General features: G+C 39.3%; 1 protein-coding gene across 11 annotated transcripts in view; it reads right to left on the bottom strand.

Moving 5' to 3' along the window:
* The window catches only part of NF1 (neurofibromin 1), a 292,484-nt gene that overhangs the window by 225,954 nt on the left and 49,363 nt on the right, over positions 1-17,167 (bottom strand). Inside the window, exon 2 of one of the 11 annotated variants that reach the window (XM_074018949.1) lies at positions 2,618-2,666. The exons of the other annotated variants lie outside the window; for them this stretch is intronic. The gene's annotated coding sequence lies outside the window, so the exon portion shown is untranslated. The remainder of the gene's footprint in view (positions 1-2,617; positions 2,667-17,167) is intronic. 11 annotated transcript variants of the gene reach the window in all.

Genomic DNA, 17,167 nt, shown 5'->3' with positions numbered 1-17,167 from the left:
AGACCAAGGGGCATGCCCAAGTTTGCTAAATCAGTTAATAATGGACGATTATCTTGATAGTAAAGAAATACTAAACAGGCTGGGCACGGTGGCTCAGGCCTGTAATCCTAGCACTTTGGGAGGCTGAGGCAGGCAAATCACGAGGTCAGGAGATTGAGACCATCCTGGCCAACATGGTGAAACCCAGACTCTACTAAAAATACAAAAATTAGCTGGGTGTAGTGCCATGCACCTGTAATCCAAGCTATTTGGGAGGCTGAGGTCTGCCAAATTGCTTGAATCCAGGAGGCAGAGATTGCAGTAAGCCGAGATCACGCCACTGCACTCCAGCCTGGTGATAGAGCAAGACTCCATCTCAAAAAAAAAAAAAAAACTAAATGAAATGGGGGGGGCATTTTTAGAATGTAAAGGAGTGGGCAGAACAGAAACTACAAAACTTTGTAATGTTAATTATAAAGATTATGGAGGAAAAAAACCTGAAGGGCCAAAAATAGGACTTTCAGAAGACAGCAGGAGCTAAAATGCAGCTTGTGAATCTCCCTAAGTATCCCGTAAAAATCAGAGAAACGGCCAGGTGCAGAGGCTCACATTTGTAATCCCAGAACTTTGGGAGGCCGAGGCAGGCAGATCACTTGAGGTCAAAAGTTCAAGACCAGCCTGGCCAACATGGTGAAACCCTGTCTCTACTAAAAAATACAAAAAATTAGCCAAGCATGGTGGCACACATCTACTAGGGAGGCTGAGGCACGAGAATGGCTTGAACAGCAGGTGGAGGTTGCAGTCAGCTGAGATCACACCACTGCACTCCAGCTTGAGCATCAGAGGCTCTGTCTCAAAAAAAAAAAAAAAAAAAAAAAAATTAAGAGAAACTAGAATTCTTCTAGTAAAACCACAAACTGATGAACATCTACATGAAAATGAAGGGACAAGGCCCCTCATTCCCAAACCCAGGGAAGTGAACAAATAGAAACAAACCATTTACAGTTACAAAACTGGTTGGGGACAGGCGCAATGGCTCATGCCTATAATTCCAGCACTTTTTTGAGGCTGAGGCAGGAGGACTGCTTGAGTCCAGGAGTTTAAGATCAGCCTGGGCAACAGAGTGAGACCTCATCTTTACTTTAAAAAAAAAAAAAAAAGCTAGTCTTGGTAGTGTGTGCCTATAATCCAGTTACTCAAGAGGCTGAGGCAGGAGGACTGCTTGAGTCCAGAAAGTTGCAGTGATCTAGCCACTGCACTCCAACCTGGCCAATGGAGTGAGATCCTGTCTCTGGAAAACAAAAACCAAAAACACTGGTGTGGTATAAGCATCTATGCAAGAGAAAGCAGGTGGAAGGAGAATGTCTAATGGATCTGACAAGAGGAGATTCCCCAATGTACTACATCCTTAATAAAAAGCACAGCAGCCCAATTTAGGAATATTAGCCAAAACAGAGGGTAGTTATGCTTACTGCAATTTGCAGATGAGTGAAAAAGGCCTATGATAAAGTCTGAAGAGAATGGAGCACATTCAAAACCATCACTGTCTAATAGAATTTGCTGTGGTAATGATACTGCTCTGTATGGGCAATGCCCAATATAATAGCCACTAGTCGTCACATGTAGCTATTAACCACTTGTAACCTAGCTGGCATAGATGAGAAATCAAAAGTTTAAAGTTTATTTAAATTATTATTAAATAAAGTTTATTTAAATTTAGCTTTAAGTAGCCACACATGTAATTATTAGATCTGACTGGACAGCACAGTTCTAGCCCACACTGAGAAGAAACTGCTGAGAATAAACTCCAAACCAAAAACACGGGTAAAGGGAGAAAAGGAAAAAGGTCCAAATAAAGATGAAAAACAGAAAGATGAACAAGAGAGTTCTGAAAGAATGAGACCATTTTTTTTTTTTAATTTCATGAAAATAAAAAAAGAATAAGCTCTAGAGCCATAAAGCTACAAAGCTATCCTGGCCTACAAATCTCTCCTACCAATTCAGAAAAATTAATTTCACATAAAAATGAGCCAACAGAAAAGTACTATGATCAAATAATATGTAAAGTTATTATAAGAAAAAAGAATACAAAACAGAAAAACATAGTAAGGATCTAAACAACAGAAAATCAATATATCCAAAAAGACATATCCACCAAGAGATGAAAACTGTAAATGATTATTTCAAAGTGAGCCAAGAGAAATTAAGAAAAATACAAAAGATGTGGAATAACACAAATAAGAATTACAGATAGAAATAAGTTGGCAGAACTCAAGAAATAATTAGAAGATAAATCATTTCAGAAATGAAGACTAACCAGAAGATACACAAGAATGAATTAACACAGAAGATAATGCTTTAAGAGTAAACGAATGTTGAAAAAAAAAAGGAGGAATAAGGAGGAAAGTTGTAATATAAAAAAGTAATTACATATGAGATAGTAAGGATTTGCAATAAAGTGACAAAAAAGATACAAAAAGAAGATCCAACATACATATAACAGGAATCACCAAAGAAAGAAACCAAACCAATGGAATAAAATGGATCATAGAAACTAGAATTCAAGAAAACTTTGCTGAAATTATTATCGAAATTTTTAAAAACTTGAAGCCGTATCTTTAATGTGCATACCACACACCTGGAAAAAGTGAGCCAGAATGACCAACACCTGAACATATTTTGAACTTCTGTGAACAAGAAAAAAAAAATCTTTTGAACTTACAGGAAGAGGAAATTATTTATACAAAAAAAATTAGACTCTCATCAGACTTTGACAAAATTTTGTCAGAAAACAATAAAGTAAAATAAATGTAAGATATTTAAAGAAAACATAAACCAAGGATTTCATATATAGCCAAACTGAATTCAAATACAGTCAGCCCTCTGAATCCATGAGTTCTCCATCTACGCATCCAAGAAACTGCAGATCAAAAAAAAAAAATTTAGTATGTCTGTACTGAACATGTACAGACTTTTTGTCATTATTCCCTAAATAACAGTGTATAACAACTATTTACATAGTATTACATTGTATTAGGTATTATAAATAACAACTATTTCCATAGTATTACATTGTATTAGGTATTATAAATAACAACTATTTACATAGTATTACATTGTATTAGGTATTATAAGGGATGATTTAAAGTACACAGAAAGATATGTGCAGGCTATATGCAAATACCACACCATTTCATATCAGGGACTTGAGCATCTGCAGATTTCACTGTCCATGGGGGGTCCTGGAACCAATGTCTCAGATACTGAGAGACAATTGTATAGCAATGACAAACTGTTCTAAACTGCAAGAACCCTGGAAATTTTGTTCCCTTTTCCTTTTCCTGGAGGATATACTAGGGCATATGCTTCAGATGACCAAAATACCTCGAGAGACATCCACATTAATAAGAATCATAAATATATTTAGTCATGTGTCACTTAATGATGGGGTATGTTCTGAGAAATGTGTCCTTACATGATTCCACTATCATGTGACATCACAGTGTACTTATACAAACCTAGATAGTATAGCCTGCCACACCCCTAGGCTATATGGTATACAGGGTACAAAACTGTACAGCATGTTACTGTTTTGAATATTCTTGGCAACTTTAACACATAGTGTTTGTATATCTAAACATAGAAAAGGTAAAGATACCGTATTATAATACTAAGGGACTCCCATTACATATGCAGTCCATCATTGACCAAAATGTCATTATGTGGAGCATCATCGTATTTTTTCTTTTTTTTTTTTTTTGGAGACAGAGCCTTGCTCTGTCACCAGGCTGAAGTGCAGTGGCATAATCTCGGCTCATCACAACCTCTGCTTCCCAGGTTCAAGCGATTCCCCTGCCTCAGCCTCCCTAGTAGCTGGGATTACAGGAGTGCACCACCATGCCTGGCAATCTTTATTGTATTTTTAGTAGAGATGGGGTTTCACCATGTTGGTCAGACTGGTCTTGAACTCCTGACCTCAGGTAATCCACCCGCCTCGGCCTCCCAAAGTGCTGGGATTACAGGCATGAGCCACCGCGCCCAGCTGGAGCATCACTGTATTTTCTAAAAGAACTGAGAATGGTGGTAATAAGGGAGAAAGTATATTAGGTGACTGCTTTATGTACTTGATAATATAGATACAATTATCAAAATTGAGGAGAGGGAGGGTGGTGACAGTATATAAATAGCAGATTATGTTTCTTGTCTTGTTATTAACTGAGAGTAAAATGCTAGGAAAAAAGATGAGAAAAGGAGGTTTCTAGTTCATTTCATTATTGCTCAGAGTAAAAAACCAACACATAATACCCCTCCACCCCAAAAGAGAAGGAAATTAGAATAGCATATAAAGGTATTAATATAATGGTAACCACCAGAACAAAAACACAAATTGTACTGGTGGTGTGTGGTGTGTTAACTGTTAAGCTGGGAACTACTTTCCCAGATCCCATTTACTGTATGGTTCTGGGTTAGAGTTGGTCTAAAGGGTAATTTGTACAGGCTGTCTATCCCTAATCCAAAAATCTGAAACCTACAACACTCTAAAATCCAAACTTGTTGATCAACAACATGACTCTCAAAGGGAAATGCTCATTTCAGATTAGGGATGATCATGAGGAGTAAAATGCAAATATTCTAGAACCCAAAAATATCTGAAATCCAAAACACTTCTGGTCCCAAGCATTTCAGATAAGGGATACTCAACCTGTATAAAATTTGTTTGAAATGTGGAAGTGAAGCAGCAGCTATTGTTCTGAAGGTTTTCACACTAAGATACAATGAGAGACAGATACAGAGCACCCAGAAAGTTCCAGCTTTTACTCTCTTTCACTCTACGTCCAGCTCTTTCTTTGGACCAGTGGTCACTTTGCTGACCAATACTAGCCCAAACCTACCACCAGATGCTCGGGTGCAAACCTACAGGGCTTTGTAAGACAAACCTTACATGGCAAGAGTGTCCCACAGTGCCCTCTTCTAGCTCCTCCTTCATAATCTCACTTCAGTGGCTGGATATACTTAACTTCTCAGATTTCCCAAACCCCTCCAACTTATCTATCCATTGTCATTGATTTGGACGATCTGGTTAGTGGACTCCCCTGATCCTCCAATTCCCCGTACTAGATACTCACCTCACTTAATCCCCTCAAAACTGTATACAATCTAATTTCTACAATAAATTCCTTATCATTACACAGTCTGAATGCTGGTCTGAATAAACCTTTCTAAATACAAAAATATACGTTGAGGCCAAGGCACACAATTGAAACCAGCCTGGCCAACATCGTGAAACTCCATCTCTACCAAAACACAAAAAAATTAGCCGGTGCACACCTACAGTCCCAGCTACTTGGGAGGCTGAGGCATGATAACTGCTTCAACACAGGGGGCAGAGGCTGCAGTGAGCTAAGCCCCACTGCACTCCAGCCTGGGCAACAGAGCAAGACTCTGTCTCAAAAATGTGTGTGTGTGTGTGTGTGTGTGTGTGTACGTGTACGTGTATATATGTGTATATATTTATATATGCTGAAAGAGCAAAGAGCATGAACACAGTGACACTTAAATAAAAGGCATGTATAAAATTAAATGTAATGTAAAACCAAAAAATGAATCAAAATTCATTAAATGATAGAATAATCTCCAGGATATATCTTAAGTTAAAAAAAAAAACAAGATGGAGAAAATATACACAGTATGTTCCATTCATCTAAGAAGAGGGAGGAGATAGAAATATATGTTTCTTATATTAAGAAACAAAACAAAACAGCAGAAGAATGAAATGCTCAAAAAAGTTAGTGGTTGCCTTTAGGAAATGAAAAGAAATAAAGTAGAAGTGACAAGGATAGAATCCATATTCTATATGGAATACATATTGTTTTTGTAGATTTCATTTTAGAACTATGTAACTTACATAAACATAAAATTAAAATTTTAAGAAGTCTAGAAATCAAAAATGAACAAATGAACTGAAATCTGTATCTAATTCTTTAATGGTATAATCATAAAGAAAGGAACTAAATAATTCTGTGGTATTTTAATTCCATCACTCCTAGTGTCTCTAAAAACCCAAGACTTTCAGCATGGGAAATAAAAGTAATGGTAAAGTAAAGCACTTGTAGTCTTGAATTTTAAATAGAAGTATCTATATGAAGTCAAGATATTTTATTTTGTATTTTAAAACATATACTTCTACTTCTGTCCACTGAAAATGCCTAGAAACAATGACTAATCCCATAGTAATGACTAATGACCAATCCCATAGTAATCCTCACTCAGTTGTAATCCTGAACTACCATTTCCCAGTAAAAGGAATCTGAACTCCTTTAGGAAATGGCTGCTTCTATGTCTGGAGGTAAAAACACACACATATACACACACACACACACACACACACACACACAAAGGACATAATGACCCTGGAACATCTTGTCATACCAGACAGCAGCACTGACTAATAAGGGTCAAGTCAAAAATGGTTAGGAATGAATTTTAAAGAGGTCCCCACTGGCCAAAAGTGTAATAATTTGAACATTGTTAAGGATAGCAATTTACTGAAACATATTAAATATATTTAAATCCATACTACTGTTTCCATGTAGGACAGAGTAATTTACTGCAAAACAATAGCTCCCACCACAAACTTAATTTCTAACAAAAGATGAAATATAAAAATCATCTGTTTGAAGAATTCAGAGAGCTACTGAAGGAATAGGGATTAGTAACACTAAGATTCCAAAAAGAGTGAGCTATAATGAGATAAGGGGATCTTCTGCAGCTGCTTTTCCCCTGGGACATTTGCAGATTCTGGTCAGGAAAAGAGATTGAGAAATAAGGCTTTTTTCCCCAGGCAATATATCTCTATTGGAAGAAGAAACCATCAGAGATTCTGGTGTTCACTGAGAGCTAGATTGGCAAAACTGAAGACGTGAGGGAATCTCAAATGCCCCCATGAGTGGAAGAGTGTAAAAAGGCTAAACTAAAAACTTCTGAAAAGCAGATTTTGAAAGCCTTGCAGCTTCAAGACGACTTTAAAAGAGTTCAGAATCTGCTAGTGGAGACCTTAGTAAATACAGTTCTCAGTGATAAGCCCTGGAAGGCTGTGTCTTCTACAAACAGGAGCACATTACAGCAACTGGAAACCTTGGTGAGCTACTAGTAGGTAACTCAGCACTTACCTTGGAAACTGGCATTATCTGCTGAAATTGGCATTATCTGTTAAAAGTGAACACACACACATACATTCAGCAATTTCACTAGATATATATACCCAACAGAAATGTATATATGTTCACCAAAAGACAGGCACAACAACGTTTTATAGCAGCATGTTTTATAATTTCCAACAACTGGAACAATCCAAATGTCAACAGCATAAGTGGTTTATAAAAACTGGTATAGTCATACCATGAAAAAATACACTATAATTGTGAGCTTAATTTCACAAATACAATACTGACAGAAGTCAGAACAAGATATACTGTATGATGTTACATAAATTTCAAAACCATGCTAAATTCATCCCATGATTTCAGAAGTCAGGACAGATCCCTGGAAGACAGTGACTGAAAGGAAACACGAGGAGGACTTCTAGATTCACAGCATTGTTTTATTTCTTGATCTGGATACTGTTTACACTGGTGTGTTTACTTTGTGAACATTTAACTGAGCTGTGTATTTACAATTTGTGCCCTTTTCTATACACATAACAGAAAGTTTGCTAAATATATGCTTAAATCCATGAATGCATAATAATAATAAAAAACAAAAACAAATTGGCCATTTGGTGGATACAGAGAAATCGTGGTAGACCCTGAGGTGCTACCCAGTTCCTCCTTCAAAAAAGGACTTGCCTTAAATGCTGGGAGTGCTATCAGTCAGCCCCTTCAGGGAATGCCTCACCTACAGGCAACAACCCTGTTCAAGGTCATACCCTTCCCAAGATAACCCACATCCAAGGACTAATTGATATGGCAATATAAAGGCCTGGACACCTCAGCCACCGCAATTCTGGGCAACTCAGAAGAGCCATTCTTGCCCCAGGCTCCCATTCTCACTCCAGGCTCCCAGTGGGGGTTGGCCAAAGCTGGTGTTGGGCCTGCACTGCATTTGCCCAGTGCTCCTCACTCCCAGCTGTTGATTTCAAAGAAAAAAAGATAACAACAAAAAAGCTGATTAACTTCCAATTGAAAGTTTGAAAGCTAGAGAACCTCTGAAAACAGAGACTCTCCTCTCCTGCAGCAAGAGGGCAGAGAGACCTAAGGACCAGAACCAGCACTTAATTATCGCTCATTTATTATACTTCTATATCTCAGAGATATACAGGTTGGATGGATGGATGGATGGACGGAAGGACTGACAGACGGACAGATAGATAGATTAGGTATCTAAATCTATACGTGTGGAGCTTCAAAGGTTGAACTCCCAAAGGCAGCAGGTCACCTACGCCCAGATCAGGGACCCGGCTGGGAAAGAACAAGATTCTGACACATGGAATGAAAACATCTGGGTTGGTGCTCCCAAAAATCTTGTCTCCCCAGATTCCTGAACCTTCTGCCAACAACCAGTGAGCCTGGAAGAGAACCCCAAGCCTCAGATAAGATTGAGACCCCAACCAAAACCTTGATTTCAGCCTGGTGAGAACCCAGCTAAGCAATGCCCTGATTCCTGACCCACAGAAACTGTAAGAGAGTAATTTTGCGAGTTTTAGGCTACTGTTTGTGGTAGTTTGTTACACGGCAATAGAAAACTAGAACAACTACCAAACCTGAATCTATAATGTAAACTCTTGTGAGCTTCAGATGTGTTATCCAAACGTCCATTTGGTTTCTCCACATGGATAACTTGTAGGCACTTCAAACTCAACATTTCCAAAGCTTAATTCATAATCTTCCTACCATGTTTCCTGTCTTAGTAAATAATACCACAATCTCCAGTGTCAGCAACACCATATGGAACAGAAGAACTGCCCAGTTGAACCTGTTCTCTCAGATGTCCCATGTTGGACATCTGAGAATCTTCATGATACTTTGTTCCCTTTACTTCATCTCCCTTTAGTCAGAGGAATTTTAAAAATATATTTTGGCCTCCACCTTTACTCATTTCTCAACTTGCTCAGAAGCCAGGCAGGGAAGGAAGAAAAGTGGTACTCAGATCTCCCAGGCTCCTACTAACAGCACCAAATCCTATGACAGAGAAAAAAAAAAAATCAAGATTAAGGAGTTCTAAGTAACCAAGAATTTATCAGATGAGGTGGTCAGGGGAAGCTCTCTGAAGATGTGACATTTGAGCAGAGACCTAAAAGTAGTAAAAAAAAAAAAAAAAAAAAAAAAAAAAAAAGGGAAGACCAGCCATGGGATTAGTGGTTGACACCTCTAAACCCAACACTTCGGGAAGCCGAGGCAGGCGGATCACGTGAGGTCAGGAATTTGAGACCAGCCTGGCCAACATGGGGAAACCTCGTGAAACCAAAAAATACAAAAATTAGCCAGGCATGGTGGTACATGCTTGCAGTCCCAGCTACTCAGGAGGCTGAGGTGGGAGAATTGCTTTAAACCGGGAGACAGAGGTTGCAGTGAGCCAAGATCACACCACTGCACTCCAGCCTGGGCAACAGAGTGAGACCCTGTCTCAAAATAAACGAATGAATGAATGAATGAATGAGAATGGGAAGACCCATGCAAAGATCTAAAGAAGAGCATTCACGGCAGTAGTTGTAAGTAAAATGGATCCGATGTTGGGTGTGGCATGTTCAAAGCCTACCAAGAGGGCCAATGTGGTTAACCCAAAGGCAACAAAAGAGGAAAATCTAGGGGATGCGGTCAGAGATTCAAGAAGCAGGAGTCAGATCATGAAAAGCCTTATAGGCCATTTTAAGAACTTTGAATTTATTTTGAATTTGATGATGTCGCAGATTATATTTTCCAACTGTCAAGTATCTCTCATCCCACTTGCTTTCCTGAAATAAGACTTTGCCACTCCCTCATTAGGAAGAGAAATTTATTTTTCTACCTCCTTTCATCTAGCAGGTCCCAGTGACTATTCTGACCAATAAAATACGGCTGAAAGGCACGCTGTGTAGTTCCAGGCCACAGCCCTTAATTGGTCTGACAGTTTTCATTTCCCTCTTCCTAGAAGTCAGCTGCCATGTAAAAAATGGGACTACTCTGAGATCAGCATGCTGTGAGAAGCCGAGGCCACACGCAAAGATTCTGAAGAATGGGACACCATTCTGGAGAGAGAGGCCAAGAAGCACTGATGAGCCAGACATGTGACTGAAGAAGCCATAAAGGAAGGAATTCTCCAGTGTCAGCAACACCATATGGAACAGAAGAACTGCCCAGCTGAACGTGTCATGAATTCCTCCACCCCAAAAATTGTGAGCACAATAAAATGGTTGTTTTTAGGCTACAAGGCTTTGGAGTAGCTTATTATACAGCAATAGATAACCAAAAGACAGGGGAAGAAGGCACTGAAGGAATTTAAGCAAAGGAATGACATAATCCGATTTATGTTTTTAAAAGGACCCTCTTGTTGCTCTATGTTAGAAAACAGTCTTACTCAAGGGAGGATGGTAGCTCAGTTAAGCTAGTAAGAACAGAAGAGAAAGTAGTGAGATGTTATAATAGATTTAGAAGGGGGATGCTTATTTAAAACGGTAAGCTGATTCTGAAGTTAACTTAGAAGAATAAACTTGTGAGAATATCTAAGAAATTTTTGAAAAACAAGAACAAGGCCAGGCACGGTAGCTCACGTCTATAATCTCAGCACTTTGGGTGGCTGAGGAGGGCAGATCACGAGGTCAGGAGATCAAGACCATCCCGACTAATACGGTGAAACCCCGTCTCTACTAAAAATACAAAAAAAATTAGCCGGGCGTGGTGGTGGGTGCCTGCAGTCCCAGCTACTCAAGAGGCTGAGGCAGGAGAATGGCGTGAACCCGGGAGGCGGAGCTTGCAGTGAGCCGACATCATGCCACTGCACTCTAGCCTGGGCGACAGAGCAAGACTCCATCTCAAAAAACAAAACAAAACAAAGCAAAAAAAGAAAAACACGAACAAGAGACATGACCAAGTACTGAAATATACTGTTAAGCTCTTATAACACAACCTGTACAAAAGTATAAATTAATTTCAGTCACAGAAAAGATACTCCTATTTACACAGAAATTTAATATAATAAAGGTGGTTTTTCAAATCAATGGTAAAGAATGGATTAGTCAACACAATGATGCCACATCAAAAAGACAAGACTAATTCACACCAAATTTTAAAATATATGGGCCGGGCGCGGTGGCTCACGCCTGTAATCCCAGCACTGTGGGAGGCCGAGGCGGGCGGATCACAAGGTCAGGAGATCGAGACCACGGTGAAACCCCGTCTCTACTAAAAATACAAAAAATTAGCCAGGCGCGGTGGCGGGCGCCTGTAGTCCCAGCTACTCGGGAGGCTGAGGCAGGAGAATGGCGTAAACCCAGGAGGCGGAGCTTGCAGTGAGCCGAGATCGCGCCACTGCACTCCAGCCTGGGCGACAGAGGGAGACTCGGTCTCAAAAAAAAAAAAAATATATATATATATATATGGGCGCTGCCAGGTGTGGTAGCTCATGCCTGTAAAACCAGCACTTTGGGGAGGCTGAGGAAGGAGGATCACTTGAGCCCAGGAGTTTTGGACCAGCCTGGGCAAAAAAGTGAGACCCTGTTTCTACAAAAAAAAAAAGCATTTAAAAATTGGCTGGGGGTGGTGGTATGCACCGGGAGTCCCAGCTACTTGGGAGGCTGAGGTGGGAGGATATCTTGAGCCTGGGAGGTTGAGGCTGCAGTGAGCCGTAATTGCACCACAGCACTCTAGCTTGGGCGACAGAACGAGACCTGTCTCAAAGAGCGTGTGCGTGCGTGCGTGCGTGTGTGTGTGTGATTAAGAAAAAACAAAGCCATAAAACTATTAGGACAAATACTAAAGAATAATTTAATAATACTGGAGTGAGAAAGGTTTTCCTAAGCAAGACAAACACACAGCACCTATAATAAAAACAATGATATCTGCCTACAAGAAAATGTATAAATTCTATAACAAAAAGACACTGCTAATAAAGAAACAAACAGGAGGTAAAAGAATGTACAATTAGCTACCAAAAAGTTTACATAACTAATAGATAAGGTTGTCTTGTCTATTAATAAGAATATTTATTGGAAAAACTTCAAGAAATAAGGGGCAATGCAAAGATAAGTGATCGGTAAATATATAAAAATATGACCATCTCATTAATAATTTTTTTTTTTTGAGACGGAGTCTCACTCTGTTGCCCAGGCTGGAGTGCAGTGGCGTGCTCTTGGCTCACTGCAAGCTCCGCCTCCCAGGTTCACGACATTCTCCTGCCTCAGCCTCCCAAGTAGCTGGGACTACAGGCGCCCGCCACCACACCTGGCTAATTTTTTGTATTTTTAGTAGAGACCGCATTTCACCGTGTTAGCCAGGATGGTCTCGATATCCTGACCTCGTGATCCGCCTACCTTAGCCTCCCAAAGTGCTGGGATTACAGGCATGAGCCACTGCACTCGGCCTCATTAATAATTTTTAAAGTGCAAAATGAAATTAGACCACATTTGTAACCACATTTTTCACAAAAAAGGTAATACTGGCACACACATAAGAAAATAATTATGCCTAGAATGAGGAGGAAAAAACCTACAGCCAAATTAAAAATATGAAGTCATTGTATTTGAGAGGTAAGAGTAAGATGATTTTTAAAAATTTTTACTTTTATGAGTTTCTCTTCAATTAGATACATTACTTTCACACAATTGGGGAAAACCCCTTTTTAAAAACATTTCTTGCTATATTATAGAAATCTTTGGGTATAATGGAAGAAATGTAAAGCTAAACTGCACGAAGAAATATAATTATCTCTATTAACAAACTATCAGCAACTTAAGATATAAGATTTCAAGAAACAAGAGGATTTAGCAAAAGAAGGCATAACATTAAGCAAAGCACTCTGTGAACAATGGTTAATTTGTTTCTAGTTTCACTTAGAAAATTCTTCAAAAGGTCACAGGCTAAAATTTTTGCCCCTGTGTACATTCTACTCATTTTCTAAAAGGCCCCTTAGACCATAATGGGGGTGGGGTTTACATTAAAATTCACATAAGTTTTCATCTAAATGAGAGAAAAAACAAAGAAAATAACCATGCTAGGGGGAAAGTGCCCAGTACATCAGCTCTAGACACCAGGTAACAAACATAAACCAGGAAGAAGCCCACACGACATGGAATTAAGTCCTCCTCCCAATAATCAGGGGAGTGAACTTGGAAGCACATCATTTCCTGCCCCAGTAAAGCTTTCAGATGATATAGCCCCAGTCAATGGCTTGACTGCAACCTCAAGAGACTCTGCTCCACAGGCATCCAGCTAAGGTACTCCTATCCTTCCTGACCCATAGAAACTGTGGGATAATAAATGTCTGTTGTTTTAAACTGCTAAGTTTTGAAGTAATGTGTTTTGCAGCAATAGATAACTAATATACTGCAAGTCTAAGTGCTGGAGAGTCAGAAAGCACCAATTACTCCCAAGAAAAGAAAAATAAGACTTTATCCCAACAGATACCTGCTGGCTACAGAAAGGATTAACATTTAAATTCTAACTAAAAGGCCATCAATAACGTCCCTGAAGAAACAGCACCAATACCAACACTGTAGTAAGAAAAAAAGGAAGAATATTTCTTTTATTAATATCTAAAATCACATATCCTTCCTAGATGTCTCTCAACTGAGAGAATAGAATTTCTGGTAAATATTTCAGATACTTAAAAAAAAAAAAAAAGACTAAACACCTTCTATGTGTCAGGCATTATGCTGGGTACTACAGATACAACCATAAAGTTAAGCCTGATCTCTGCCCCAACAATACCTTTAAAAAAAAATTTGTGCATATGAGATTTACAAGATGATATCATGGGATGTCTATAGACAATAAAATGGTTACTATAGTGAAAACATATCCATCAGTTAGTGTGTGTGTGTGTGTTATGAGCAGTTAAATTACTTAATAAAAATCCCTAATACAATTTTATTAACTATAGTCTTCATGTTATACCTAAGCTCTCTAGACTTCTTTATTCTACATATCTGCTATTTTGTTATCAATATAACCTAACCACTGTTTTATTCTCTATCTCTGTATATCTGACTTTTTAAAAACATTCCACATATAAGTGAGATTATATAGTATTTTTCTTTTTGTGTGTGGTCTATTTCACTTAGCATAAGGTCCAACCATATTGCGGCAAATGACAGAATATCCTTCTTTTTAAAGGCTGAATAACGTTCCATTGTATAAACACACACATACACATTTTCTTTATCAATTTGCCATCAACAGACATTTAGGCTGTTTTCATATCTTGGCTACCTTGGGAATAACACTGCAATGAACATGGGAGTGCAGACACCTTTATGAGGTGATTTCACCTCCTTCAAGTATCCACCTTGAAGCGGGACTTGCCCTAGCTATACTTTTGAAACACAAAAATTTCTATAAAACAAGGATTTTTAAGTGATAACTGATTCTAAGGATATATTGTTTTACTATAGAGTTGACACAAAATTTTTGTCTTTATAAAATTACTTGCTAGGGATCTTCTATTTGATCATCCAAGATAACAATATTGCTATAAACAATCACTAATTAGCACTTACTGAGCACAAGTACCAGGCACTAAACACATTATATACCTCACTGAATCCCACAATTGTCATTATCCCAATTAATCTCTCAGTCTGAGTCTCTGCCACTCTCCTTTTATTCTCCCACCACTTTCCTTATTCATACTTTCAGAGATGCCATCCTGAACCCCACAGCAGTAAGCTTCCTTGACCTCCCCTACATGATTCTTATTACTGTAATTACATAACCAGATGATACGTTGTTTAATATCCACTGTTGTGCTACAATGTAAATTCCATGGGAGCAGGGCAGGTATCTTTCTTGTAATCATTTTATCCCCTATGGTCAGGAGTTTTAAAAGGCAATTAGTACATACTTGCTAAGGAAAGAAAAATGCACCGCCTCTTGCTGCCCTCAACAACCACCTTTTTACTGCCTAGGGCAGTATGCTTCTAACTGTTGTCCAAGAACAAGTGGTCTCTGCGAGTCTACCAATCAGTCTACAGATAGTTTGGTGATCTCAGAGGAAGAGACCCATCAACAATTACCTTCACCTGTGTTTTACAAACTTGAACTGTAAAATAGTATTTCTACAATAACCCTACTTCCTTACTTCGTTACTTCCTTAACGAGTGAAAATCTCTATAACATAAACCAGCAGCCTCTTTCCTTTATCTTGCTTCCAAGTCCGATAATCAGACATGTATCTTCCCAGGCAACCAACCACGCAATATTTTCTGGAACAAACTAATGTTCAAAGAAAAGACACACATTTAGAAAGCCTCCAACAATAAAGTTAGTTCTCCACCAACTTACCCTACCCCATGCACATGAGCTTCCAATTATCTCACATTTAAGAGCAGAGGCCAGGCACGATGGCTCATGCCTGTAATCCCAGCACTTTGGGAGGCCGAGGCGGGTGGATCACGAGGTCAGGAGATCAAGACCATCCTGGCTAACACGGTGAAACCCTGTCTCTATTAAAAATACAAAAAATTAGCCGGGCATGGTGGTGGGCGCCTGTAGTCCTAGCTACTCAGGAGGCTGAGGCAGGAGAATGGTGTGAACCCAGGAGGCGGAGCTTGCAGTGAGCCGAGATCGCGCCACTGTACTCCAGCCTGGGTGACAGAGCGAGACTCCATCTCGGAAAAAAAAAAAAAAAGAGTAGATCTGCATTTTTTTCCAGCTTCGGGTATAATTGACAAAAATTATAATTTAAGGTCTACATGATAATTTAATAAATGTATACATTCTGAAATGATTACCACAATCAATACATCCATCATCACAGTTACCGTGTGTGCGTGTGTGTGTAAAACATTTAAGATCCAAGACTAGGCCAGGTGCAATGACTCATGCTGTAATCCCAGCACTTTGAGAGGCCCAAGGCAGGCCAATCACTTGAGGACAGGAGTTTGAGACCAGCCTGGCCAACCTGGTGAAAACACAAAATTTAGCCATACATGGTGGCACATGCCTGTAATCCCAGCTACTTGAGAGGCTGAGGCACAAGAATTTCTTGAACCCGGGAGGTGGCGGTTGCAGTGAACTGAGATCATGCCACTGCACTCTAGCTTGGGTGACAGAATGAGACGCTATCTCAAAAAACAAACAAACAAAACTTCGATATTTAAAGTGAAAACAGCTCAGAATCACCAGGTATAAGTAAACCTTATTAACATGTAAGAAAAAGAACCAAGAAAACACAATTAATTTTGAGAAAAAAGATAATGAGGAAAGAGAAGAAAACTTCAAAAAAAGGTAAATTATTAGTATCTTTAAAAATACTTAAAAATTTAAAGAATGCTGCCTGTGATCCCAGCACTTTGGGAGGCCAAGGCGGGTGGATCACGTCAGGAGATTGAGACCATCCTGGCTAACACGATGAAATCCCGTCTCTACTAAAAATACAAAAAAAAAAGTCCCAGCTACTTGGGAAGCTGAGGCAGGAGAATGGCGTGATCCTGTGAGACGGAGCTTGCAGTGAGCTGAGATTGCGACACTGCACTCCAGCCTGGGCGACAGAGCGAGGCTCCATCTCAAAAAAAAAAAAAAAAAAAAATTAAAGAATGCTATTTTTAAAATAGAGAGCAGGCCAGGTGCAGTGGCTCACACCTGTAATCTCAGCACTTTGGGAAGCCCAGGCAGGTGGATCATCTGAGGTCAGAGGTTCGAGACCAGCCTGGCCAACATAGTGAAACTTCATCTCTACCAAAAATACAAAAATTAGCTGGGTGTGGTGGCAGGCACCTATAATCCTAGCTACTCAGGAGGTTGAGGCAGGAGAATCACTTGAACCAGCGAGGTGGAAGTTGCAGCGAGGTGGAGGTTGCCGTGATCGTGCCACTGCACTCCAGCCTGGGTGACACAGTAAGACTCCGTCTTAAAAATATAAAATTAAATATAAAGTAAAATAATAAATTAAATTAAAATTAAGAGAGCATAAGAACAAAAGAGAACATTGGGAATGTTAAATATACAGTGCAGTATGTTGGGAATCCCCAAGATCATCCACAGGTTCAGTGTTCTCTAGA

This window comes from Macaca fascicularis, chromosome 16, assembly GCF_037993035.2.
Source record: "Macaca fascicularis isolate 582-1 chromosome 16, T2T-MFA8v1.1".
Classification (NCBI taxonomy): domain Eukaryota; kingdom Metazoa; phylum Chordata; class Mammalia; order Primates; family Cercopithecidae; genus Macaca; species Macaca fascicularis.
Note: the sequence above shows the minus strand (reverse complement) of the source record. Positions and strands in the feature narration are given on the sequence as shown.